Source organism: Arvicola amphibius, chromosome 1, assembly GCF_903992535.2.
Source record: "Arvicola amphibius chromosome 1, mArvAmp1.2, whole genome shotgun sequence".
Lineage (NCBI taxonomy): Eukaryota > Metazoa > Chordata > Mammalia > Rodentia > Cricetidae > Arvicola > Arvicola amphibius.
Window position 1 is genome coordinate 5756828 of NC_052047.1, and position 26722 is coordinate 5783549.

A 26722-nucleotide genomic window follows, 5' to 3' on the forward strand; every position below is an offset into this window, starting at 1 on the left:
ACTGAATTACCATGAACTACGTCCCCATCTCTATAAATTTTGTTCTGAGATAATATCTTACTATGTTGCCCAGGTTAACCTTAAATTTACTCTAAATCCCAGGCAGGACGTGGAGCTGAGATTCTCCTACCTTATCCTCCTAAGTAACTGGGATTACAGGCCTGCCCCACCATGCCAAACACTTGTTCTCATGAAGGAAAGAACTTGAGAAAAATTCCAAATTAAAAGAGGCAAAGTTCCAAAACTTCAGATCAAAAATAGGCTAGGAAGTCAGGTTGGGTAGAAGCTATAAACCTCCTCTTCACTACCTGTTTCTACTTCCTTGTATGAGAGTTCAGAGAGCAATGTTGGGAGTTTGATGTATGCATGCCTAAGACAGAAATTAATAGACTATAGGCCAGAGCCGGTAGGACCAGGGATAATGTCTTAACAGAGTTTCAGGAGGAATGATTTCCTTTGCAGGAAATTTCCATGGTTGCCATGGACTGACCCCACATTGACACTACAGTGCCAGTGACTCCCTGGAATAGAATGCCCAGTCTGGAGACCAGGAAGGATAGGAACTATCTGAGACTGACTAACACTGTGAGACTCTCATTTAGATTGCCAGTGGGGTCAAGAATTTGAGATCCAGATCAATACGAACTGTATATGAACAGAGCTACACTTGATTTTGCCCTGAGTGTGGGGGGAGAGAAGAATGGGACTCCTGCGGTTTGGAAGAAAATGACTCCAAAGGGAGGGGGACTACTAGGAGGTGAGGTTTTGTGTGAGTAGGTATGGTCTTGTTGAAGGAAGTGTGTTACTGTGGAGGAGGGCTTTGGTGTCTCATATATGCTCAAGCTAGGCCCAGTGAGACAGTCCACTTCCTGTTGCCTTCTGATCAAATTATAGTCAGCACCATGTCTGCCTGCATATTGCCATGCTCCCTGCCATGACGATAATGTATTGAACCTCTGAAACTGCAGGCAAGTTGCCCCAATTAAATGCTTTCCTTTATAAGAGCTGTTGTGGCCACCATGTCTTTTAAAACAATAGAAACCAGAACTAAGACAGGATCCATTCTAGTTCTAATCAGCTCTGCCCAGGGAGACTAGGGGTTCAGACAAGCCCAGGCTTGCTGGCATGAGGTATCCTATTCCAGGTGTTTCCGATTTGATGTTTCTGTCTTTCATTTAATTTATTTTTACATTATTATTATTATATTATATTACAGAAGTCCACTTCCATGCAAGTATATAATGTATATATGGAGCATATTCCACCTCTCTCACACCCTGCCTCTCCCCTTCCTGTGGCTCCCCCATTAGTCTCTCACACCTGCCCCTCCCCTTCCTATACCTCCCGCCATTACTCTCTTATACCCTGCACCTCCCTTTCCTGTGCCTTTCCCTATTAGTCTCTTATATCCTGCCCCTCCCCTTCCTGTGTCTTCCCCTATTAGTCTCTCACACCCAACTCCTTCCCTTCCTGTACCACCCCCTATTAGTCTCTCATACCTGCTCCTCTTCTTCCTGTCCCTGCTCCTATTAGTCTCTCACTCCTGCCCTTCTCCTTCCTGTGCCTTTCCCTATTAGTCTCTCACACCTGCTTCTCCCCTTTCTGTGCCTTCCCCTATTAGTATTCTGTGATCATAGTAACAGTTTCTTTCTACCTTGATTTTTGTACACCTATATAATGATCTAGGACCCACAAACAAAGGAAACATGACATTTGTCATTCCAAGACTGAGTTAATTGGTTTAATGTGATCTTTACAGTTATACCTATAAACTTGGAGGTATCATCAAACAATCCTTTATGGCTACCATAACTTGCATTCTGAATATAATCCATATTATCTTTGCACTTTCTCCTGTTGACGGACACCCAGGTTGGCTCTATAACTTCACTACTGTGGAAAACAAGAGCTGCAATGTATATTTTAAAGTCATTTTTAAAAGTGCTCTACATCAAAATGAATTTGGTCTCTGAATATAGAATGCCTGCTGACAGTATTGTACTTTCATGGGTTTTTTTTTAAAGCATACAGAAGCCTTTTAAAATAATTTAATAAAACATATCTCATTGTACCAAACATTAATACAAAATACCAACATAGCATTAGTTCCTGTCTACTTTTTGGTATTGAATATTAAGTGCATGACTGATTTAAACAGACTACATGTGTTTGTTTGTGTTTTTTTATAGGCTCACTGTTGAAAGAAGCGAAACCATCAAGGATGTTTTCGGCTGAAATGCTATCAGAGGGTTTCTAACAGTTCTTGATTTAAAATCTGCTTCCCCAACAATCACAGCGGCAGCAGGAATGAATGTATCCTGAGTGGCCTGGCAGGTCCAAGGCTCTCTGAAAACGTGTCCTGAATGTGAAACAGGCTCATTATGCCTATTGTTCCCTGGATGTCACTCTAAGAGACAGACAGCCTGAGGTTCGGGCTGTAAGCAGAATGAGGCTGGGTACAAACTTGATGCCTTCCCACCCTCAGGATGGGCATACAAGATGTGGAGTCTCTGCCAAGGTCAGGACTCCCAGATGAATCTTTCTATAGAAACATGCTAACAGATAAATAGAGAGAGCATAAATAGAGAAGACCATGCAGAAGAAAAGTCACGAACGCTTATGCCTGTCACTAACGACCTTTGCTTAATCAAAGCACCTTGATTCTTTGGCTCTATGGGCTGTTGGGAGCAAGCTGCATGGTAAAGAAATTCAGCAAGGGGTCCCCACCACTACTTCCTCATAGGAGTTCTAGGCAGGGAGGGTTCCTCCCACTCCAGCCTCAACCACTTCCCATCCTCCATTGGCCACCCTCCCTGCCCCACTGGTAATACTTATGTCTTTGAATGGCACTGGGACAGAAAATTCGGAGATCCTTTTTATATATATGCTATATAGTGTCCTAAATCACCACTGCTTCTGACAAAAGGGAATCCATGTCGGAAGGAGATCTAGATGTTCTACTAACAGTCTGGTCCATCTGCACCACACTGATCTCACAACGCTTCTCCTCAACTCCCTTTTATTTTTAGGTATTTTTTTATCAATTCTTTAAGAATTCCATAGAGAGCATTTTAGTCATATTTACCTCCCCTCCTCCAGCTCCTCCTAGATCCACCTCCATTTCCCTGCCCATCCCCTGAGCATGGCCAACACCAGTGGTCACACCCTAGATGAAAACTAACTCTTTCTCTCCCATCAGTAATCAACTGCCAATCACTTCTCAGCTAGGGGCGGGACTTACTGAGACGGCCCTACTCCTTCCTGCTGAGATTCCTGTCTGAACTGGATTTGCACAGGTCTTATGCCAGTGGCTACAACCACTGAGAGCTCAATTATGCAAACACCCTGTTGTGTTCAGAACACACTGTTCCCTTTTGGTCATCCCCTGCCTCTGGTTCTTCTGCTCTTACCGATTCCTCTTCTGTGATGAGTTGTGAAAGCTGCCCAGAGGGGTCTAATAATACAGATGTCTGATTTGGGGCCGAACACTCCACTGATTCTTCTTCTCTACACGTTGAGCAGCTGTGGGACTCATTGTTAGTTTCTGCCTAACCGCAAGATGTGTCTCTGATGAGAGATGTCTCAATCTATTGGTATGGTGATAAAATATTAGGAGTTGGTTTAGACCTGTGTTCATTTAGCAGAAGAATAGCATTCGGTTTTCCCCATATCCTATGACCTAACATGGTACAGGTTCGTGGCCCTAGTAATAGTGCTAGGTATGGGTTCCCTCTTGTGGAACGAACCTTATATTGGATAATCAGAAAGTGGTTGGTTACTCTCATAACAACAGTGCTACTATTGAAATGGTAGGCATATCTTGCCTGGCCAGTCGTTACTGAGGTTCTGTACTCTACTTCCCAGGGCTCTTGTCCAATAGCATGATAGCAGCTTCTAGAGCAATGAAAACTAGCCAATAGGGACAAAGCTTCAAGGACAGAACCAGCTAGACTTGTTCCTATTCTTGACTGATGTATGTGGTGTCTTCAACAATAGGTCTTACCATCAAGTTCTAGAAAGTAACCAATAGCAATAGCAAAGGCAATTGCCTGTAATGCTTTGAGTCTCTAGGACCCCACAGTCAACCACTGCAATTGAAGTAGCTCCATCGCTGGTACAGGAGTTTTTATTTGCTAGCCTGTGTGTCTAGTAGGGACATGGTCCTCCATTCTAGGATGACTCCATTTAAATTCTGACCTAGGGGATATGCTGTGCATCCAAAAAGAGAATCTACAAGAATCAAAGGGCAACCTGACACTGCTGGGGACAACCATGACAACAATGAGAAGCCTTCACTCTACAGTGTGTGTTCTTTTGGTCTCTCCCTGTCTTTACTCCCAGTCTCTCTCCAGTTCCTCAAGTCTTCTGTACCCAGTCCCAAAGTCCCCATCCCAGGACACCATTGAGTTGCAGACATTAATACAATTCTGGGGAGCTGACTGAACAGTTGGAAGCAAATTCTAGTGAAAAAAATCAGAATTGACCCATTTAGAGAAGTTTTGCAAAATTATCTCACAGAATTCTTGGAACACGAACAGCAGCAGCAAGGCAAAATGTCAGCATTAATTTGATGTGGCTTTTTGTTAAATGCAGAATGGTTCATTAAAGCCTTAAACAGGTGGCAGGTTTGGCAGCCCAGTGTGTGTGCTATGGACAGATTTATTATGCGTCTCATTTTAAAATATTTATGCAGAAACAGACTCAGTGAGATAAATTATCTTGTTCACATGAGCATTCTGCTCAAGGCTGCTATGATAACTGCCATATCAATCAAATTATGCAATGAAACCTTACCATCAATTTTATAATCATCATCAATTATGTATAGTTCAGAAAAACTCTTTTCATTACTTCTCCATTTTAATTTTAGTGTCTTGCAGGTATTTTCTACCCACATATAGAAAACAGTGTCACAAAATAGAGAGCGTCTGCAGAATGCCGCAATGGTTAGGAAGTTCAGGGTAGGGGTCAGATAAGCATTTCAAAGCAAGCAACATGGATAGCATTGGCTCTGAACATCCTGCTCGATGACTTCCCGTGGATAAGAGTGTGTCAGTATCCAAGCGTGTTGGAAAGTGGAAAGAGCTCTTCTCTGTCGAATGAGGTGAACTATGATCCGACTAGAGATCAGCAAAACGGCCAGGGAAACCAAGTCCGTACTTCAGTCACCGTCGAATCCTCCTGCTGCTTCCCTGAGCCCACAGGATCAAGGTGTCGTTTGTCCAGAAGCTGGAACTTTCCACTGGTGGGGTTTGTCTCAGGAACTTGAAAGGGTCCTAAAATCTTTGTTTGTTTGTTTATTAAACCCTCCTCAGTTTTAATTGTTTGGATAGGAATGCACTATACATTTTCCCCACTCCCCTTCTACCCTTCCTTTTTCCCTCCCACCCTCACCCCTGTCCTCCAAGCTCCCAGTTTACTCAGGTCTTGTCTTTTTTTTTTTCCCCCATTTCTAGGTGGATCCATGTATGTCTCTCTGAGGGTCCTCTTTGTTATTTAGGTTCTCCGGGGTTATGGCCTGGACTGGAGAGATAGCTTGGTGGTCAAAGCACGGGTTGTCCCTGCAGAGGACCCAGGCTCAACCCCAGCACCTACTTGATAACTTACAACTGTCTATAACTTCAGTTTCAGTGGATCCAACATCCCTTTTGGGTGGTAGTGGCTCAAGCCTTTAAATCCCAGCACTTGGGAATCAGAGGCAGGTGAATCTCTGTGAATTTGAGGCCAGCCTACATAGTGAGTTTTAGGACAGCAGGACTGTTTCACAGAGAAACTTTGTCTCAAGGGAAAAAAAATCTTTTTTTACTATAATGGCATAGACATTACTATAATGGCACAATCCATCTCTGCAGAGAACTTGCTAGGACTTGGGGAATTCCACATGCAATAATCTACCACCCACTTTCTAGTAATTTTGACCTGATAATGCCACTTCCCCTAAGTGTGGAGTGTGTGCTGAACCTTTGTACTCTCCTAAAGAAAATATGCAGAGAGTTCTAGCATGGGCAGGGGCCTGCCTCTCGCTTCTCGTTTGGACTCCTGCATGACTTCCATTAGGGAAATTCTGGTTATCTTCACTGGGGCATCAGCTAAGTATCTCAGGGATGGACACGTGAATCTTACTATGTCCAGCGGGCTCTCATGCAGCTACTCAATCTTTCTGGTACACCCAGCCCTTTGGTTTCCATTGCAAAGAAACTTCCTTTTCCTTCTATCCCAGGCTACTATTTCTTTCTTGTTATCAACTATATCAGTTGCTTTTCTCCAAATTTTTCTCAGGAAAACACTCCATGAAGATTTCACTCTGTTTACAAACTGTTCCAGCCTTGCTGACTTGATACCTGTGAATAGATGTCTAAATACAGAGTTCTTTGTGGCTATTTTTGTTCTCAAGTCCACAAGGAACTCTAGGATAAAGAGTAAGGATAAAGAGTAAGGGAGCCTACAGCTAAATTCAGGGTAATTCTAGGAGTCATGGAATGTAAATAATTAAGTTCAAGCTTAGTGCTAATCTCGGGTGTACACTATGAGGTGCAGGAAGGCTACACAGACTGACTTGTTTAGATATAATAATGAGATGCTACTACGTCACTGAATTTCACTGGTGGTCATCTATCAGAAGAGTAAATTAGACCTGGAGTTTGAAAGACTGAGTTGATTCTAAGTGTGCTTGTTTCTCTAATTGTGAGCTCTGTAATTATGAGTCACCATGGTCTTAGCAATGTGTGGGCTTCTGTATGAATAGAGTTACCAACGAGGTAACAATTGTAGAAGAATCAGTTCTGGGATGATATATGTCTTGGGCTGTTTTTCTGTTTCTATAATGGACTAGATAACTTATAAGATAAAAGGATCCATTTAGTTCACAATTCCAGAGATCCAAGACCACAGTGCCAGCATCTATTCAATACTGGATAGGAACTCCAGTAAATGAGCTTATTTGGACAGACCACATAGGAAGGAGGGTGAAGGACTATGTCAGCCTGTGTGCCAGTCCTCCAGGAACTAATCTAGCTCTGAGAGACCTAACCCACCTCAAGAGTTAGGTCATTATCCCTTTGATTTTTAGGACTGTGATTTAATAGTATCTTAAAAGTGTCAATAGCTTTCAACACTGTTCCACTGGAAACAAAACCTGTCATGAATGTCAAATCATATTCAAGCCATAGCAATGCATATGCACACATCTACAGTAAAACAAGAGTGACTTAAGGCCCTTGCTGTAGGGGCTGCAGGGGCTGCAGTGGTGGCTCATCGCATAAAGGAGTCTGCCATGTCAACATGACAATCGAGCTTCAACTGAGTCCACAGTTGGTCTCTGACCTCCACATGCTCACCCTGTCATGCCGCAGCACCATACCAGCATCATGCTACCCTGCCACACCCGCATCATGCCACAGCGCCATGCCACCATCATGCCGCAGCGCCACGCTGGCATCATGCCACACCGCCACGCCTGCGTCATGCCTCAGTGCCATGTCAGCTTCATACATATATGTACATAATAATAATAATACGTTTAAAATGCTAAAATTCCTGTTGATACCATATTCAAAGAGACCCATATTTTGGGGGAGAGTTGATAAAATGAAACAATGCATATGAGCACCTCAAAAAGACATGCATGCTTTGAGAGTAGAAGATGAACGGCCTGGGGCAGAGTAGCAGGGCTGGTTGAGTTACATGGTTTAGTTGTTTTTAATAAGTAGACACTAAGAGAAATAAATAAGAGAAGTAAAGTAAAGTCTGCTGCAACAATGGTTCTTCAGATAGGATCACTGGTCCTTAGCAAAGTGGCATCCAGAAAGCACAAATGATTGAGTCCCATCCAGATGTACTGAGTCAGCCCCCTCCCAGCAGTTCTGAGTAATTCTGACACCTGACAACTGGTGCCCCATCAATCAGCTGGGCTTAGTTGCGGTTGCTGTCAACTCAGTAACTCCAGGGCTGGAAGTAGGATGTCATGAGCTTTTCAACATTCCGAGCAACAACAAATTACCTCAGCTTTCCCATCGGTGCAGACTCCTTGTGCTATCTCCATGAAATCTGAGTGGCCTAGTGACATCTGTAAATCTTTGTAGGTCATCTTTGTGTCAGTATCCACAAGCGTCAGAAAAGACACTTCACCTAACTGGGGAGCCAGGGTAGTGTGTTCTGTGTCTTTAAGAGGTTAAGTGCATCAGGCAGAATAGAGGCGAGCTCTTGACAAGTCTACAGGAGTCATCCCTTCAGTGTGTGGATGTGACTGTCATGGGAGAGCTGCCCTAGGGTTGCGCCCAGCTTCCCCCACTCTTTACTCTGGGTCTTCCTTCTCTGCCTTTCTCTTCCACTTACATATTGAAAGGTTCTGTTCATGGGACAAAGGCAATAGGAGAAAGGCCAGAAAGAAAACTAGCTAAATAACGGACCAAAAAAAGAAAAAAAAAAAAGAAAGCACACAGAAAATGTATTTCCTACACCATGAGTGATGAAAATAAACCCAGAAAGTGTAAGTAAAATTTATCTCCAGAGAGTGAATAGGAGCATCCTGTTTGAAGAATTGTACAATAACGCACATTCATCCTTTAAAGCAACTCCATGACTGGGATAGCTTGAGGGCTTGGGTACCACTGGGAATGGTTGTGAACGTTGCCCAGGAGGAACAACACAAGTGCAGAGATGCAATAGGGAGACAGGTCACCATGGGAGGTGAGGCTTTACCAAAAGGGAAGGGAGAAAGTCAGCAGACTGCTGCCAGCAGCAGCTCTCTCTCCTCTACTGAGACAGCCTTCCCGCCAGCATTATCTGTTCACGATGGCAACTGACTGCTGGCCTTGTAAAAGTGAAATTCACACGTCCCAAATACAGAACAAAAACAAAAGGAACTGAGTCAATGTCTGAGCCTCCAGCACCCCTGAGAAATGATGACAGGAACTGAGAGTACTAATAAAATTAGTCTGCTTCTGTGCCAGGTGGGCACAGGACATCAAGTAACACACCAGAAGAAGGAGAAGCGTTTAGCGGGGGAGAGGTTCAAGTCCAAGAAGGTTAGCCATTCTTTGAGAATGTGGAGCTTCAGCCTTTTCCATCTCTAAGTGTTTTAAGGGAAAGCTTGTCTCTCAGTCCTCAACTTGATTGACATCTAGCATTACATGATGCCCAGTGATGGAGAAACCCCCACAGTCAGGCCAACTTTAACCCAGAAACTGCCTGTCTCTTTGGTTGCCATTAGAACTTGCTCTCCTAATCTATGGGTGACTGAGGCATGCCTGCCGATACACAGCAAAAATACAACTGGTAACAAAAAAGAGAATGCTTCAACTTCTCTAAACAACTAAGCTGAGACCGGCCTCTACCATTCCAGTTAATGGTGGAATGGCTGTGGAGTTAGCAGGAGCCTGAAATACAGTCATTCAAACCAATGTCTGCATTGAGACCCCTGTGTCTATACAATGCTTTAACTAGAACAAAGGTCAGAAGTGCCACAGAGCTGTGAGACCATTGCACACTCCCAAAGACAGTCTGGATCAAAAATGGCTAGAAAAATTTTCACAAACAAGGAAGATTGTAGCCAGGAACTAAATAGGCCTTACCTGGCCACAATATAGCTTAATTATTTAAGCTTCTAGTTTATTCTAACTTCACTTAAATTTTCTCTCAATGTATAAAGCTAATTATTCTTTATTAAAAAACAATAGCTCACATAGTTTGACTTATCTACACATCTACACAAATAAAACTCATCAAAGTCATAGTAAAATGAGTGTTTTTTGCAGAAAGATTTTTGATCTGATATTTTTATTCAGAACAGAAAATTGCTATATTTCCATGTTAAACTCATGTTCCCTTTCAAAGCTGAGTGTTTTATTCAAAGGACAGAGGTCCCAGGAGTTGGAACACACTGAAGCTTATCAGCCCAGATGGGAAAACACCCACTTACATCCGACCATGAGCCATTTTGGTTCCTCCAATGCCTGCTTTAGGAGATTCTTCTATGTTTGATGGTGGCCTGTTCTGGGACATTCTTCCTTCCAGAAGAGGCATGAGTAGGAATCCATTTTAATAAGTCAGTTCAACTTTCAACTGTAATTCCTAAGCCCAGAAACCAGCACAATTAAAGCTCTGTAGAAAACACTGATTTCAAGCACACAAAAGCAGTAGGCATGTGAGTTTGCAGACCCTCTTGAGGAATGAGCAACCCCAGCCATGCTGGACAGAAACAGACGCTCTACTCTCACAGCCCCAGCACAGGGGGCAGGCACCTGCTGGTGACTTCCTCATTCACGGCCTCCAGTGCTCTGTCCCCCTCACTCCGTCTTTCCCAATATTCTCCCATGTCACCATCCCCTTTGAGCCATGATACTGGAATAGGGACATTCGTGCTAAATTTTGACTTCCTGGAAGAGAGGAAGCTTTGTAGAGAAATATGAAATAGAATTATAGCATTATTATCATTGTTATGTTAGACACGTGGTCAAAATACTGAAGAAACACAAACTATCCAGTTCTTTTGAGAAGCTCAGGGAGGCTTAGCAAAAGCAAATCAAAAGTATGTCAGCTTTTTTCTAAGTGAGAAACTCAACATAAGCATAGGCTATTTGGAGGCTGTATCTGTGCAAAAGCACTGGGGTATAAAAAAGACTATATTCTCCACATTTAACATTTTGGAGCAAAACCATAAGGCAGTATTAGGAAATGCCTGAGGCAGAAGCCCAGTAATTAAAGGTTCTATATGATAGAAAAATTAGTTCTTTTTTTTTCTTAGATGGTGTTTCTCTATATAGGCTTGGCTGTCCTGGAACTCACTATGTAGACCAGGCTGACCACAAGCTAAGAGAACCACCTGTGTCTGCCTCCAGTGTGCTGTGATCAAAGGCACTCACCACTACTCACCAAAATAATTAATTGTTCTTGTTGATCTAGATTTTCCATTACCCTGTCACATTGGGCTCTAACCTAGGAGATTCCACTAACATTCTCATTGCACTTTCTTAAACATCCGTGATGCATGTTTTGATCAAATGCTACTTTCATCTCACATAAATACTATGGACAGGCTCCTTAACAGACAATGTGGAGGAACTCCTGCAAGGAAAAAAAAAGTGTAAGAGGAGCAACTTAGGGCAAGTGAGGTTCCGAGGCCAAGCCAGGGATCTTGAGTAGGACAGGAATTATTTCAAAAAGCAGGGTGACCTGAAATTGTACCCCCCTTCCTGTCTTGTTTGGTGGGGGAGTAGGGGGTGGGCGAGTAGGGAGAAGAGAGAAGAAAATGATTTCCTGCCCTTGTTTTCATAACCGGTGAGATTCAGAATATGAATTATGTAGGAGAATGAGAAAGTTTTAATTGAACACAGCCCCAAGCTTTCTCCTCTGCAGTATTGGTAATTTGGGAGTGGTTTTATTTGATTTGGCTGACATAGCGCTCTCACCATTCCAAACCCCAGGAGCAAATGATGCCGTTGCAGTTCTAACAAACGATGCCAAGTGAATAGCAAATGCAATCGCTCTGTCCTCCCCTCAAGGTTGGAAGGAGACAGCGTGAGCAACCTGAGGAACATTCTCCCCTTCCAGTCTTGTTCCCTGTCCTTCCTAGCATTGCCAGACACCCAGGTGCATGCTCAGCTTCCCCATAAATGCACACACTCAGCTAATGATTTGATAGGAGAATGGAAGTGTGCAAAACACTGTGCATGGGAAAACCAGCTGTTTATAGGAAAAACAGCTCTTGGGTCAGATTTCAAGATGCAGCCCCCACCATTCCAGTCCCGAGACATATTTGTTTCTATGACTTTTCCCCCTTCCTCCTCGCATTCCTCAGCATTCTTTTATAGGTCAGTGCTCTGAAGACTTGTACAGAAGCCATGAAAAGGAGTCGTTGACCAAGTCCCTTCTACAAATGGAGAATCTAGCTCACCAATATGTTGTCTGGTTGTCCTGTGTTTCTATGAAAGCTGCCTGTTCTCTTCTGTGGCAGCTCTATGTAGGGAAGTCTATAAGTATCTTCTGAGGATGGTTCAGGCCACATAATAGAAACGTTTCATGTATAACCAGATCTTACAGATATCTGAAGTTATGGATCAAGACAAGGTGTCTACCTTTTGTATCTAGGTACTCTACATACATATAACTATTAATAAAAGTATCATCTTTCTCACAGCACTCTTGCTGTTGAACCTTCTCAGCCTGTGACCACCTGCTCGCACAGTGGTGGGAGCAGATCTATTTACCCACTGCCAAAGCCCACTCTTCAAAAAAAATTGTGTGATGTGAATTTCTAAGTACGTATGTTGTCACAAACATGTGGGAAGTGTGGTCTTAGACTCTATCAGAGAGAACGAAGACAAGCTATTGTCGGAATTCCTCAAATAAATAAAGTTAGGCTCTGCCTGAGACATTTTGTACCAGAGGGAAAGACTGAATTTTCTGGTACCATTACAGTATGGATTTTGAAGGTTCATCATTCCTGAATTCTATCCACCTAACCATGAAGAGGGTTCATGGTCACTGAGCCCAACAGTGTGGCCCTCTACATCCTGAAGTGATTCTTGCCAATTAACAATAAAATTGCAATAAAAATAGAACAGAATTTTAGAAATTCCAAAGCTCAATTTTGACATGTTTACCGACTTTGAGTCCTGTTTACTAAGTGAAAAGTTAGCTTTGCTTTGCTTTGATATTCTCTCTCTCTTCTTTCCTATGAAACTAGAGCCTTAGTAATTTCCCTAAAGAGCACACCATTATTTTAGTTTACACTTTAAACCCCTCCATGATCCTCCATGGCCCTCTGAAGCCAGATTCAGTGCTTTGAGGTGGACTGAATCCTAAGGCCAGTCATGGAGGATCTGGTTCTATGCCTACAGCATTATCTCTTATCCTTCCCTCCCAGACTCAGATATAGTGAGATACAGAGCATACCACAGTCTTTGTAGGGACTCTTGCTCCCTATCATACTTAATCTCAGATTAGAGGCTATTTCATCAATGATGATACCTCTGGTGCCTCCTGTGAGAATTTTAATCTCCTGTACTAGTCTGCATTTATTTTTAGCTCTTTGAAAATTCATCATAATTGTCTGTCAGCTTCCTCAGCTCTTTAACATCCCCCACTATCCCCTTTTGGGTAAAGTAGAACTTAATTTCCAAGAAGCCCTAGTATCTATCACTGAGCATGCTCACAGGAGTTTTAAGATATGGTTGTTGAATCAGATGGAATAATATTGTGTACACAGAAGTTTCTGTCCTGCTGGGTCCTACAGTTGTTCTGTCCCAAAGAAACAAACAGAGGCTTATAGTAATTATAAACTGTTTGCCCTATTAGTTCATGCTTATTATTAACCAGCTCTTACAACTTAAATTTACCCATAATTCTTGCCTATGTTTGGCCACGTGGCTTGGTACCTTTTATTAGTGTGGCATTCTCACCTTGCTTCCTCTGAATCTGGCTTGTGACTGTGTCTCTGCCTTCCCTCTTCCCAGAATTCTCCTAGTCTCATGTTGCCCTACCTATACTTCCTACCTGGCTACAGGCCTATCAGCATTTATTAAAGTCATATGAGTGACAAATCTTTACAGTGTACAAAAGCATTGTCCCACAGCAGTTCCCCCTTTTTTCTTTTCAAAACAAGACCCTGAATCTAATCACCTTTGTTTCGCTTTTGTTCCTGACCATTATTCCTAACAACTTGTAACCAACATACTAAACAAAGATAAACATCCATAATCCATTTTTGGAAATGTACGTGCAGTTTTCTAGGCTTCTTACTGCTGATTGGGAGCACTGATAATGTTATGGGGTCCAAAAAATTTAGGATTATGGTCAAGTCCTGACTGACCATTTGTCCTGTGAGACCATGCAGGACAGAAACATGGCAACCATTCTCTTGCATGGCAACAATGGAACAGGCAGGACAGAAACATGGCAACCATTCTCTTACATGGCAGTGATGGACTGTGAAGGACAGAAACTTCTCTCTACAAAATTGTTAACTATTAGTAGTTTGATTTTAATTATCTTTAATCTGATGCCAGAGAAAATTACCGATAAACACAGTAAAAGTCAATAAATATAATGTAAGAGTAATACAATGAAGTCACCGAGGAGATACACCAAACAGAATTTACCAAGAAGTCCACTTCCCTCTGATTTGTTTCTGTTGTGCTCACAGGTTAGTAATAAATGACTATCACAAAACTGAAGGGAACCCCAAGAGGCAATGCCTGCCAGACAGCCTTGAGGTGTGCAGCTTTTTCACATGTAAGAAAAATACTGTGCTCATCTATTACTTTTATAATGAATTTTTTTTGTGCTAGCAGATGCTTTCACTTCAGTCTGAGTATTTTTATTCTGTGTATCTTCATATAGAAACAATGAAAATCTTCAAGAGCATTACAGAACTCAATATTTAGTTACTAATATTTACTTACTAAATATTCATTATTTACTTCTTGGGGCCAGCAAGATAGCTGAGTAGTAAAAACACCAAGCCTGGTGTCCTAAGCTTGACTGCCAAGACACACATGATAGAGAGGACTCACACACACACACACACACACACACACACACATGTACACAATATATACTTACACACATAATACACATAGGCACATCCACACACTTACACACATACACACACATACACATACACATGCATACACACACATACATACACATACACATGCATACACACATACACACATGCACTCTTACATGCACAAACTATAACATTTTTAGAAGGTTAAAATAAAAATAAAATCTTTTTTTGTTTGGATAATAGGTTTTTAAAAATTCCTGTGTTGGCTTTGATTCATGACACTGATATAGAAGATATATTTTTCTAATAAAGCATTCAGCAAATTGATTGTTAGATACCAGAGGAAAAATGCAGAAGAAATTGTACAGGTGAGCCTCACATGCTTGGTAAATTAAAGCAAACTGCCAGGTACCTTGTTTTTGACTATTTCAAGACTAGAATAACAATAGACTAGAAGACTTTACAGACACTTAATGGTAAACGAACTGTAATAGATTTGCCTCTTTGAGCAACTTGCTTCTCACCACCCAGGGTAAGACAGTCAAGAAGAATATTGGAAAGTGGGTTGCTCTGTGGCTTCCATTGTTCTTTATACAAAATCATGCCCCAATTACCCAACTGAGCAGTTTTCTCTCCATGCCGACTGCTAACAAGGAAAACCATGGACTGTGTGTTTCTAACAGAATGCACGCACTGCATTCGATTGCAGAAAGCACTTGTATCAGTTTATCACAAAACATATCTATGGCAAAGTCCAGGCGTGTTGCTGACAGCTTGTCTAGGACCGAAACACATGTCAATCCTCTTGTTGTGTTTATAATCAAGTGACTTCAGCAATCTCGGTCTGAAAAGAGAATTAAAGGCCATATACATCATAACGTTTGAGTCTGGCTAGTTCTGAAGCTTTAATGAAAGTGATATAAATGAAGAAAGGTAAACTGAAATTCATGGAACAACAAATGGAATAGAAATTGAAATTCGAAAACTAACAGATGGTGCCACCTGCCAGCAGCTGTCTAGAGAATTCCCATCTACAGATTTTCTCAGGTCAGCTCTGCAGGCTCACCTGCCTTTGCTTGCTCTCATCCTTTGTACCCCTGATGTATCCAAACCAGATCTGTGAATTAATTGTGTGGTTTGTTATATTTACATGCACTTAAATAAGTAGTTCCAGAAAGGGAAAAGACATTTTGGAAATAAGAACAATAACTACTGGACAGTGTTAACTGAAGTGTAGAAAACAGTCCAAACCTTCATATGTGCATTCTCCTTGCTTCCCTGTGGGCAAGACTAAGAGACCTCCAGAATTGTTTCCTCCCCTAAAGAGAAGTCATATAGGGAGGGAATGAGAGTGGCTGCTCCAACTCAAACGCCAGCCAAGGAATTCAGTGGAAGGGGTTAGAGAGATGACAGAGGCAGGAAGGGGCTTGCTGCCTTAGCATGAGGCCCTTGGTTCAGATTCCTTCTATTCAAATCTGAAATTCCAGAGCTTGATGGCCAGAACCACGCAGCTCATTGGAGCTTGTTAAACAGTCAATGTAACCTATGAACCTCAGTCCAGTGAGACACCCTGCCTTAAAATTAAGGTAAAGAGCAACTGAAGAAGACGCCTCTTGTTTTTATGAGTACGCACACAAATGAAATCTAGTGTGCACACTTATAAGTGTGTCCATGCTCGAGCATGCACACACAACACACACACACACAGAGAGAGAGAGAGAGAGAAAGAGAGAGAGAGAGAGAGAGAGAGAGAGAGAGAGAGAGAGAGAGAGAGAGAGAGAGAGAGAGAGAGAGAGAGAGAGAGAGAGAGAGAGAGAGAGAGAGGTGTAAAGCTACCAACTACAAACTTAAAGACTTTAAATCATGGGGTTAAGTACATTTTACATTCTCCACATAACCCACTGTCCTGGGCTGGCAAGTACGGAGCAGCTTGCCCCACCCTAGTGTCATACTGCTTTGAGGTACCTGCTCAGCTGTAAATGTCCTAGATTTGAATGAAGCCATCTCTGATAGCTAAGCAATGACAATAAAACACATTTTTAAAGGCTGTTCTCGTGAGGATATTCTAAACTACCACAAATGCTTCTTGAGGAAGAGTGTGGTACTACTACTAGTTCCAAAAGGATGAGGGGAAATTCAAAAGGGAATCATTGAATTCCGTGTCTAGTTGGAAAATTTGCTCTTCACGAAACTTATAGAGAAGAGATAATATAAGTTCATTATATGAAGAAAAATTCCCTTTCTGTACTTTAGTTGTGCAATGCATGCTCTAAGAGGAAGAGTCAGGTTTTCCAGAGTGGAGTGATGTCACTTCAGATGACACGGAGAACTGCAAGGGAGCCAAGCATCACAGGCCGTTGTCAATGTACCTGAATTAGCACGACAGCCTCTCAGATGGCACAGCGGGTTGAAGGCGGTTTGTTTCAGGCACTATTTGTTGTCTGTGGGAGTTTAATTTATAAAATGGTAACGTCAACATGAATTTAAGAATAAACCATCTTCTTTGTGTTTATGTAATATTGACAGTGGCCTCCCCGTACTAGCACATCAAAGTGCTAAAATTCCTGACTTGTCTCCCCTAGTGTAGTGCCAGCAATGCCTTGCTGCACTTTTCTCAGCCCCGTCCCTCTAGTCAGTTCAGAGCATCTTATTCACGCGCTCGCTGGCTTGGTGTTTGGAACCGACAGTTTTAGTGTTGTTGCATGAAGCGTCCTGCACACCATGGGCTGGGAGCAGCATCCTCAGCTTCTTCCTACTTCTCCCTGTTCCTCGCTCTTCAGCGCATTCCAGCCTCCTCTCCAGGCACTGCCAGCTGCTCCCTGGGCTAATTCAGCCCTAGTTATGAACCAGCACTTTCTACTCCTCTATAGCCAAGAACAGGAGATGAATATTCTCTCTACAACATAAATACATTGTCTCCACAGAATTATTATTAGAGATACCTTTAGGGAGTTTGGATTTTTTTTTTAGCATTTTTTATTTCTGTATAATTACTGACTTGGGGAATTAAGCTGTAATATTTGTGTTATCAGTAGTATATTGTCAAAATATGAAATTAGCCTGCAATTGCACAACTTTTCTAACCATGGCCCCACACTGAGGAAGGGAGGTGATAAAAGCTGTTGTCCACACTTAACAGAACTAGGAGAACTCTTTCATACTTTCTAATCATTTTAGCAAAAGTTAAATCATGTATTAAGCACCAAGTCTTCAAATCCGAATATACTCTAAACACTGAAGTTTACTTAACTACAATAATCTTTAACTCATCTACGTACACCAAGTGATGATGGCCTTTAAAAACTCAATCATGTAATTGTAGAAAATTCCTATTTCTTCTACACAGCTTCCTCCAAGTCTTTTTCCTTTTTTTCTCCCAGCATTCTTCCTTCTTCTCTTTCTTCCCTCCTCTCTCCCTTCCCCCTTCCCCCTTTCCTTGTTGTTTTGAGAGCCTTAGCTGGTGGCTGTCCTACCGATGTGTCACTGCCCTTGTTCCCCTCCGCTTCTTCTTGTAAATCAAAATAGCCCTTGTGAAAACGTCCTTTGATTGCTTGAACAGTGAAAGCCCTTGAGAGAATTTTAATTTTCCCCTCTGTTAGCTTATGAGGGGATATATTTTAATTAACTAAACTTTTCATATCCTCTGGTGAGTATTGAGTATGAAAGGCCACAGGGCGGGAATGTGTGTGCTTACCTCATTGGTAGGGTGAGGCTGTCTTTCCCATGCACATTGCCAACACTGCACCTACGGAGCTTGTAAAGAGTGGCTACTTGGCCAGCCACGGAGTTAAAGAGGTCTTGATAATCCCCAGCGCTCACTGTTATGACTGCACTGTGTGAGAACTTGCTAAGTGCATGCAAAGATGGCCCTGAGAGCATCAGTCTAAATGTTGCAACCTTGGTGGGACTCCACACCTCACATAGTGAGACACTTTTACACACAGATGCTCAATGTAAAGAAAACATTACTGGGCCCATTGTGCACTTAATTCTATACATAGGAATTCCAGTCTAAGAGCTTAGAGTTCAGATAAGATTTGTGAAAATGGTTCTTTGTACTTTGACCCACATAGGCTTATAGTTCTCACACAAGGAAGTTCAAGCCGTGGGCTAGAAATTATTACCAGTGAAGCTCTTTGGCGTGGTTATTCCAGCAAAAATACTAAGCACAATACTAAGTCCCAGTTCTCGGGTAGAAAATTTCACACAAGTACTGGCTCTATGTTCCTTTAAGTTTAATAAGTTTGTCTTGCTCATTGACTAAAAATAACAACAAAACAGGCAAATCCCACTGTCCAGGAATGATGAATTTACCTGCCCTTTAACTGAAAATATACTTTTTCTAAATTTTATATGAAAGCAGTTGAGAGGAGACTTTTTTCTTCTTTCAACAGAGAAAATAAAAAAAGAACCAGCCAGTTGGTCAATAAAAATTCAGCCACTGAGAAAAGGGCTTAGTCAATAAAGTGTTTGCAGAAAAAGCACAAAGATCTGAGTTCAAGCCCCAGAACTCATGTAAAAAGCTGGGCATAGTTGGCCTTTGCTTTCAATCCCAGCCTTAGGGAAATGGAGCCGGGATGATTCCTGGAGCTCTCTGTGCTAGGGAGTGTAGCCCATTTGGTGAGCTCCAGGCTGATGAGAAAGCCTGTCCCCCAAATTCATACAGCACCTGAAGGATGACACAAGCTTATTGTCTGACCTTGAAATGCATGTTCATACACATGCAAGCATGTTCACACATACATGAGCATAGTATGTACACACATAAAAACATGCAGCCATCAGATGGAGTTGTGGCATTTCATAGAACCTCATTTTGCAGTTGTCACCTGCCCATCTAAGTATACATGTCCCTTCTAAAAGTGCCTGGAGGAAACGGCCTTGCTTCATTAACCTGCCTGAACCCCGTCCAGGGCCAGGTGGGCCGACATTTTCTGAAGGTTGTTCTGGGCCGGTAGGATGGCTCAGCAGGTAAAGGTGTTTGCCACAAGCTTGATAAACTGAGTTCAGTCCCCAAGACACAAATAATGGAGACAAGTGATTTCTACAAGCTGTCCTCTGACTAAGACACATGAAGACATGTGTGCACATAGCCTTAGCCACCCCCACCTACCCCGACACACAAATAAGAAAAATCAAAAACAAAACAAAAAAACATGACAGCTGTGACCCTTCCACCATTCATTTGACTTTACAGACATAGTAAGGGCTTCCCAGCTAGCCAGTTGTTATTTTCTGTAGCTTTTAGGACATGTGCTCTATGGAGGTTTAAGACAGTAAAAAGAATTAGCTCTCATTTCTCTAAGAAAACCCCGTCTTAAATCTTATGAAACCAAAGGAGAGCAAAGTATTAGAACTCATGCCCTTTGACCCCAAGGCTTCAGCGCGCCCTAAGTACCATATTACAACACAGGTGGGAATGGATGCCAAGAAATTCTTTCTCCAGTTCACAGCCGGCAAGTAGATGCTGGGGGAGATGGAAAATTTTAACCATAGCCCAGGGGAAAAAAAGAGATAAAAAAGCCAAGAGGAAAATAACATCTAGTAATTTTCATGTTAAAAAAGAGAGAATAATAAGATTAAATATCTTAGTCTGTATTCATCAATAGAAAATCACGCAAAACAAATAGCAATATTACACTTGAACTGTCCATATATATATATATATATATATATATATATATATAATTTGACTACACGTGTACTCTTCTACATTAAACTGCAATATAGTTTTTGTTTGTTTGTTTAAACCAGTTTGCACTTTAGCCAAGAAAAAGCCTCAGTCAACCCTGAACGGAGCGTGTTCCTGAACTGTCATCTTAGCACCTTTAGCCAAGTCACAGCTGTGAGCAGCCCACACCATAGCTGCTGTTAAACGTGACCAGAGCCTCTGCCATGCAGCCCACGCGTAGCTGCTGTTAAATGTGACCACAGCTCTGCCATGCAGCCCACGCCGTAGCTGCTGTTAAACGTGGCCACAGCCACTGCTATCTTGACCTTATAAAACCTTAGTATTCAAAACAAGCCTGAACTAAGTCACTTACATGAAAGGAATTATTTCATTACAAAGGAGGAATATTATACTCTATCAACCTGTTCTTTCTTAATGAAGTACTTTTGCACTGAAGTATATCAGGCAAAAATAGGGATTCTCCTTTTCTTTTAAAATCTTTGAATTTGGCTGGAAATTTTAATTTCAAACGAGATAACTATATACATTTTTCTTGTTCCTGTTTCGTGCTTTTTTTGAGGAAAGAGGTCGGGATTTTCTATAAAGATTAGGAAGCAGCGGCATTTATGGCTATCTGAAATGAGTAGCTCACATGGAATAACAATTTGGATCAGGATAAAGGACAATCAGGGACTGTGTAGGGGACAAAGCTAAAGGCATTTGAAACCTGAATTTATCTGTCAGTAAAAGAAACAAAAATTTGTTTTATTCTACTGCATAGTTACTCAGTAAAGGGGACTTTTCCTATGGTTAACAATATTGTTAATTTTATACTGATCAAAGCCTTCACATCTTTTGTTTTATTTTCATGTGAATGGAAGCTTCAATTCATTTTCTTCAAGTATATGGTATATTTACTTTCTTAAGATGCAATATTGCTACACTTGCACTTTAAAGTTTGATGTCTATGATCGAGAATTATGCCTAAGGATTCCTTTCAGCAGATATTAAAACAGACAACCTGCTTAAATAGTTAATGATTAAAATTTCCGACTCAGCTGTTTTTTTGGAAAATGATTATGATGCACTACCAAAACTCTGGAGGACAGACAGTACTCAGCAGTAACAGTGAAACAGCATGGTTTGCCCCATGCAGTTAAACACGTGGGGAGCAGCGGCTGAACTGTGAGGGTGTGTGTGAGCCTGGGCTCTCACACACAGAGGATTCTACATTTGACTCCAAGTGACACGAGCCACTGTGCTGTGGTGGAGAGTACCCACTGCTCACACAGTCCCCAGTGGCTGTCTAACAGACATATTTTTCCTTAGTGAAAATATTCAAAATGAGTGAGAACTTAAATTATGCACTAACACTTGAGAACAATTAAAATAGAATACCTTATCAAACTGTTGCTAATTTGTATATATTTAATACAAAATACAGACTGAATTATAGCGTGTGCAAATTTGTCTGCTAGCTAAGACCTGTGCCCTCTGCTCCTCACTTCATGACCCTGTGACACCAGAAATTCACGTTACATGTCTTCATGCGGTGGGCCTGGCTATAGAACAATACGTGTTTTCAACGTTTCAAAAGAGAGGCTAACGATCTGCTCAGGGTGGTTACCCTTCCCAGTGGGATACAGGTTTTATCAGTAACAGAAATTTGCTCCGATTTTCCATTTCAACTTACAGATTAGCTGCTTTGCCTTAATTCATGACCTTATAATAAAAGCATGCGGGTGAGAAAGGTTGGCGTATGCAGCGAGAGAGGCTTGGATACGAATGAGGGGATTCAACATCTACCACATTTGCGTCATGGTCAGAGATTCCTCGTGTGAGAGCAGGGTAACACAGCCTAGCCTGCAGGGCTGTCTCAACCTTCTGGATCAATGGGACTTCTTAAGGACTGATTTCCTCCCACTTAAAAATGTTAAAATTTGAAACCCTAATCCAAAATGTGACGATGTTTAGGGACAGAACTTCTCAATGGCCAGAGATGTTAGGCCCCTAACCCAACAATGCTGTGTCCTTATAAGAAGATACTAAAGCCAGGGTGACACACACAGAGGAGCCAACCATGAAGACTCCAAACATCTCCGATATAAATATATATAATTAAGCATTCTCTTAATGATTTTCATAATAGGACAATTGGAATAAAATCAGGTTTTGCTCTACACTAAACAATGCTCACGGAGAGTGAAGTTGACAAGCCAGTTAATAGCTCAGTTTTGTCAGCATTCAAGAAATCCCCACATCTAAGTTGAATGAAGAAATGCTTTTTTAGGAAAAAGACCTAAAAATTTCGCTATTAGTGTTTTAATAGCTTTTAAATCTCTAATAAGGGCTGGGTGGTGGTGGCGTACACCTTTAATTTCAGCACTTGGGAGGCAGAGGCAAGCAGATCTCTGTGAGTTCAAGGCCATCCTGATCTACAAGAGCTAGTTCCAGGACAGGCTCCAAAGCTACAGAGAAATACTGTCTTGAAAAACAAAACAAAACAAACAAACAAAAAACCAAACTCAAACTCTAATAAGACTGAGAAAATTAAATTAATTTTGAAATAACTAAAACATCTTTTCAAAACTTAGATGTGTATTAAGAATGAATAACTTTAATAAAATCTCTAATAATGAAAATCCATTATTTTAATTAGCATATGACCTTAAGGAAAAATACTAATTTGATCAACAAATTATAAACTCATAGAGGGGTAGAATAATGCAAAACCATTGATAATATACTATTGAGTGAAAGCAGGGAAATTTCAACTACATGTTCACAATCTGGATAAAGACTAACCAAATATTTTCTTTTTTTTTTTTTTTTGTTTTGTTTTGTTTTTCGAGACAGGGTTTCTCTGCAGCTTTTTTAGAGCCTGTCCTGGAACTAGCTCTTGTAGACCAGGCTGGCCTCAAACTCACAGAGATCCGCCTGCCTCTGCCTCCCGAGTGCTGGGATTAAAGGCGTGCGCCACCACCGCCCAGCTAACCAAATATTTTAAAATGCAACATTGTTAACCATGAGGAACTGGTGAGGACCAGGCCTTCTCTCAACATCATTAATCATGAGGAGTTGGTGAGAACCAGGCTTTCTCTCATTGAGAGACCTTGTCTCAAAATAGAATGACCTTCCTCAGGAGCCACACACAAGTACACATGTGCAAGTGTGCATATATGTGTATCTTTACATGTTAACATATAGACATACATACACATGCATACAAAGTTTTTTGCATTGTTGGAAAGTACAAAGCACACTGACTTAAATAACAGGACTTTCCCACTTAGTAGATACAAGCAAAGTAGTTATATGTAAATATTTGGTAATATCCGGGAATCACCCTGTGTATCCCTTATCTCCTATCCACTCCACTGATCAACAGAGCCTTGTTCATTTCTACTACACGTGTCATTTGTGAATCCATATACCTTCTCAAGCCTTGGGATGATCCCTAGTGTCCCATTCCCTTTGGGTTGGTCCACTGGGTAAATCCATCCACCTTCTCCAGCCTTGGGCTGGTCCCCACTCTCCTCTCCTTTTCTTCTACACCGTTTTTCCCCAACTCCCCAAACAGCTTTCCACAGAAGCCTGCTGCCCCTTTGCTTACTATTCATTATTTCCCCATGCCATTTAGAGACACAGCAGGCCCCCTTTGACCTCTGACCTGCCTGCTTCCTTTCTCCCACCCACCCCTCTTTCCTTCCTGTTAACCATTTTCACTTTGGAGCATTTCTCTCCTTAAGGACTTTAACACACAATTTCCCTCCTACCTAGAACCATCTCTTTATGCTACAGTTAGGTTCCAAATACATTCTGTTATATATAGCAATGCTAAATATTCATGCAATATAAAATAATGTAATAATTGATGATTTCTTTAAGTCATTTTTTTCTCCTAATCATATGCAAAAATTTGGAAAACTTATTTTTCTCATACTCTGCTTAAGATATACCTCCTACTAATAACAATAAATAGCTCCTACACACTGTTTACCATGCTGCTAAATGGGTCACTCAAATCTACCACAAATTCACTTTCACTTGTAATAACATCTCTGATAGTACAACCTCTGATAGGAAAATGGGGATTCTCTTCTATGGAATCAGTGTTGGATAGCTGTGGTAATTTGAATGTAATCTGCCCCCTTAAGCCCATAGGAAGTGGCACTATTGAAAGATGTGGCTTTGTTGGAGTTTGCATGACCTTGTTGGAGAAAGTGTCTCACTGTAGAGGTGGGTTTTGAGTTCTTATGTCTTCTCAGGCTACTTCCAGGTGCCTCAGACCACTTCCTGTTGCCTGAGAGTCAAGATATATAACTCTTAGGCCCTCCTTCAGTGACGTTTCTGCCTGCAGGCTACCTTGCTTTCTGCAATTATAATAACAAATCTCTGGGCTTCCATTAATTTTTTTCCTTTATAAGATTTGCAGTGGTCATGTTGTCTCTTCACAGCAATAGAAACCCTAACTAAGACAGAAGTTGGTACAGGAATTGGGTATTGCTGTGAAAAGCCTGGCCATGCCTTTGCATGAAGGAATATGGACCTTGGGACTTTTTATTAGAAAAGCATTTGAATGTTTAAGTGATGCTTAATGAGCCATCCTAGTATGAGCATGGAAGACAGTGGTGTTGAGTGTGATTTGAACTGTGGGGCTCTGAAACAAGAGGTTTCAGAGAAGAACATTAATATGTGGCCTAGAGATCAGTCTTGTGATATTATGATGAAGAATAATGGGTTTTGGCTCTTGTCTGAAGAATCTGCCTAAGGCTAAAGTAAAGAGTTTTGAATTAATTCCTTTGGCAGGGAAAATCTCAAAACACCTTAGAATAAACTCTGTCATATGGTTATTAGTGGTAACTCTAATGAAGATATATAATGAAAAGGAGCAGGCTGAGAAAGGAAAAACACAAAATGTGCAATATGATGGGAAAAGGAGGATGAAGAAGTGGAATGGAGCTAAGTCCTGTGTTCAAGGCAATAAACAAATTAAGAAGTAGAATAAAGGGAGTGGTTTGCTCAGGGAAAGATCCCACGCAGCTAAGTTTCCAACTTGTGAAAGGGAATTAAAGAAAATCTTAATTCATACTGTGTGGTACATGCCTTTAATTTCAGCATTCCAGAAGCAGAGGTAGGTGAATCTCTGAGTTCAAGGCCATCCTGGTCAACAGAGGTAGTTCCAAGACAGCCAAGCTTAAGCAGTAAAGGAAACCATTGAAAATAGAAAGCTGGTGAAATTTTAATTGGATGAAGAAGCCATGTTTCAGCCCCAGTAAGTAGCAGAACTTGACAGCTTTGACCATGGATTCTGGAATTAAGGATAAAAGAAAGGGGTTATGGAATGTGACTCTACAACTAAGGGAAGTCACTGAAGCTAGGCATGTGTCAGGGGTGTCCTAGCACAGAGGCCTAAAGAGGCCAAGTTTATGGGGGCGAGGGAGTAGAATGTGGTAGTTTGAATGTAATTAGCCCCCATAATCTCATAGGAAATGGCACTATTAGGAAGTGTGGCTTTGTTGGAGTAGTCGTGGCCTTGTATAGTATTAGAAGCTCTGCAGCCAGTCGCCAACTGAGCCTGAAATGAAGAGACAGGCAAGAATGAGGGTCTGACTGCCAAAGGGAAGCCATTCTTCAACTAGGAGAGGGGATGATGATTCTCACAGCATATAGGAACCATCTGTGAGGCAAACAGTTACTAAATACTATAAAATTATGGGCCATCACACGGAAGTGCTATCCCATGATTACAGCCAATCAGCTAACTCATTCGTAGCTAGATGGGGCATTTTTACTTTCCACGATAGAACACGCATACACACTCCACCTGGAGTTCTGAAGACTCATGTGCAACACAATTCTAAACCCTACAAAGAAGGTTCATACACTCATGTGGGAGGGTCTTTTATCTATCTGTTGCTTTCATTGGTTAATTAATAAAGAAAACTGCTTGGCCTGATGGGTCAGAACATAGGTAGGCGGGGAAGACAGAACAGAATGCTGGGAGGAAGAAGGCAGTGCGTCAGTTGCCATGCTTCTCCGACCCGAGATGGACGTAGGATAGCATCTTTCCCGGTAAGCCACCACCTCATGGTGCTACACAGATTATTAGAAATGGGTTAAGCAAGATGTGAAAGTTAGCCAGTAAGAGGCTAGAGATAATGGGCCAAGCAGTGTTTAAATGAATACAGTTTCCATGTAATTATTTTGGGTAAAGCTAGCTGGTGGCCAGGAGCTGGACGGCAGGAAGCGGCCTGCCATTCCTTCTACAATACACAGTTTTTAAAAGATGCAAAACTATACCACTTTCCATTTTAAGACATTTATTTAGCGTCTTTATGCTTCAAGTGGAATAATTAAAAAGTAGACACCATGAAGCTCCACAAGAACATAAGAATTAAGTTCCAAGGGACCAAGAGTGGCTACATCTCCAGCAGCAAAGACAAAGCTATTTTAAGCAATTAAAATAATAAGTAGTAAGGAACTTCTCAAGTTGAGACATAATTGTTTTCTTCTGTGTAAATCGCCCAGTATGTTGACAG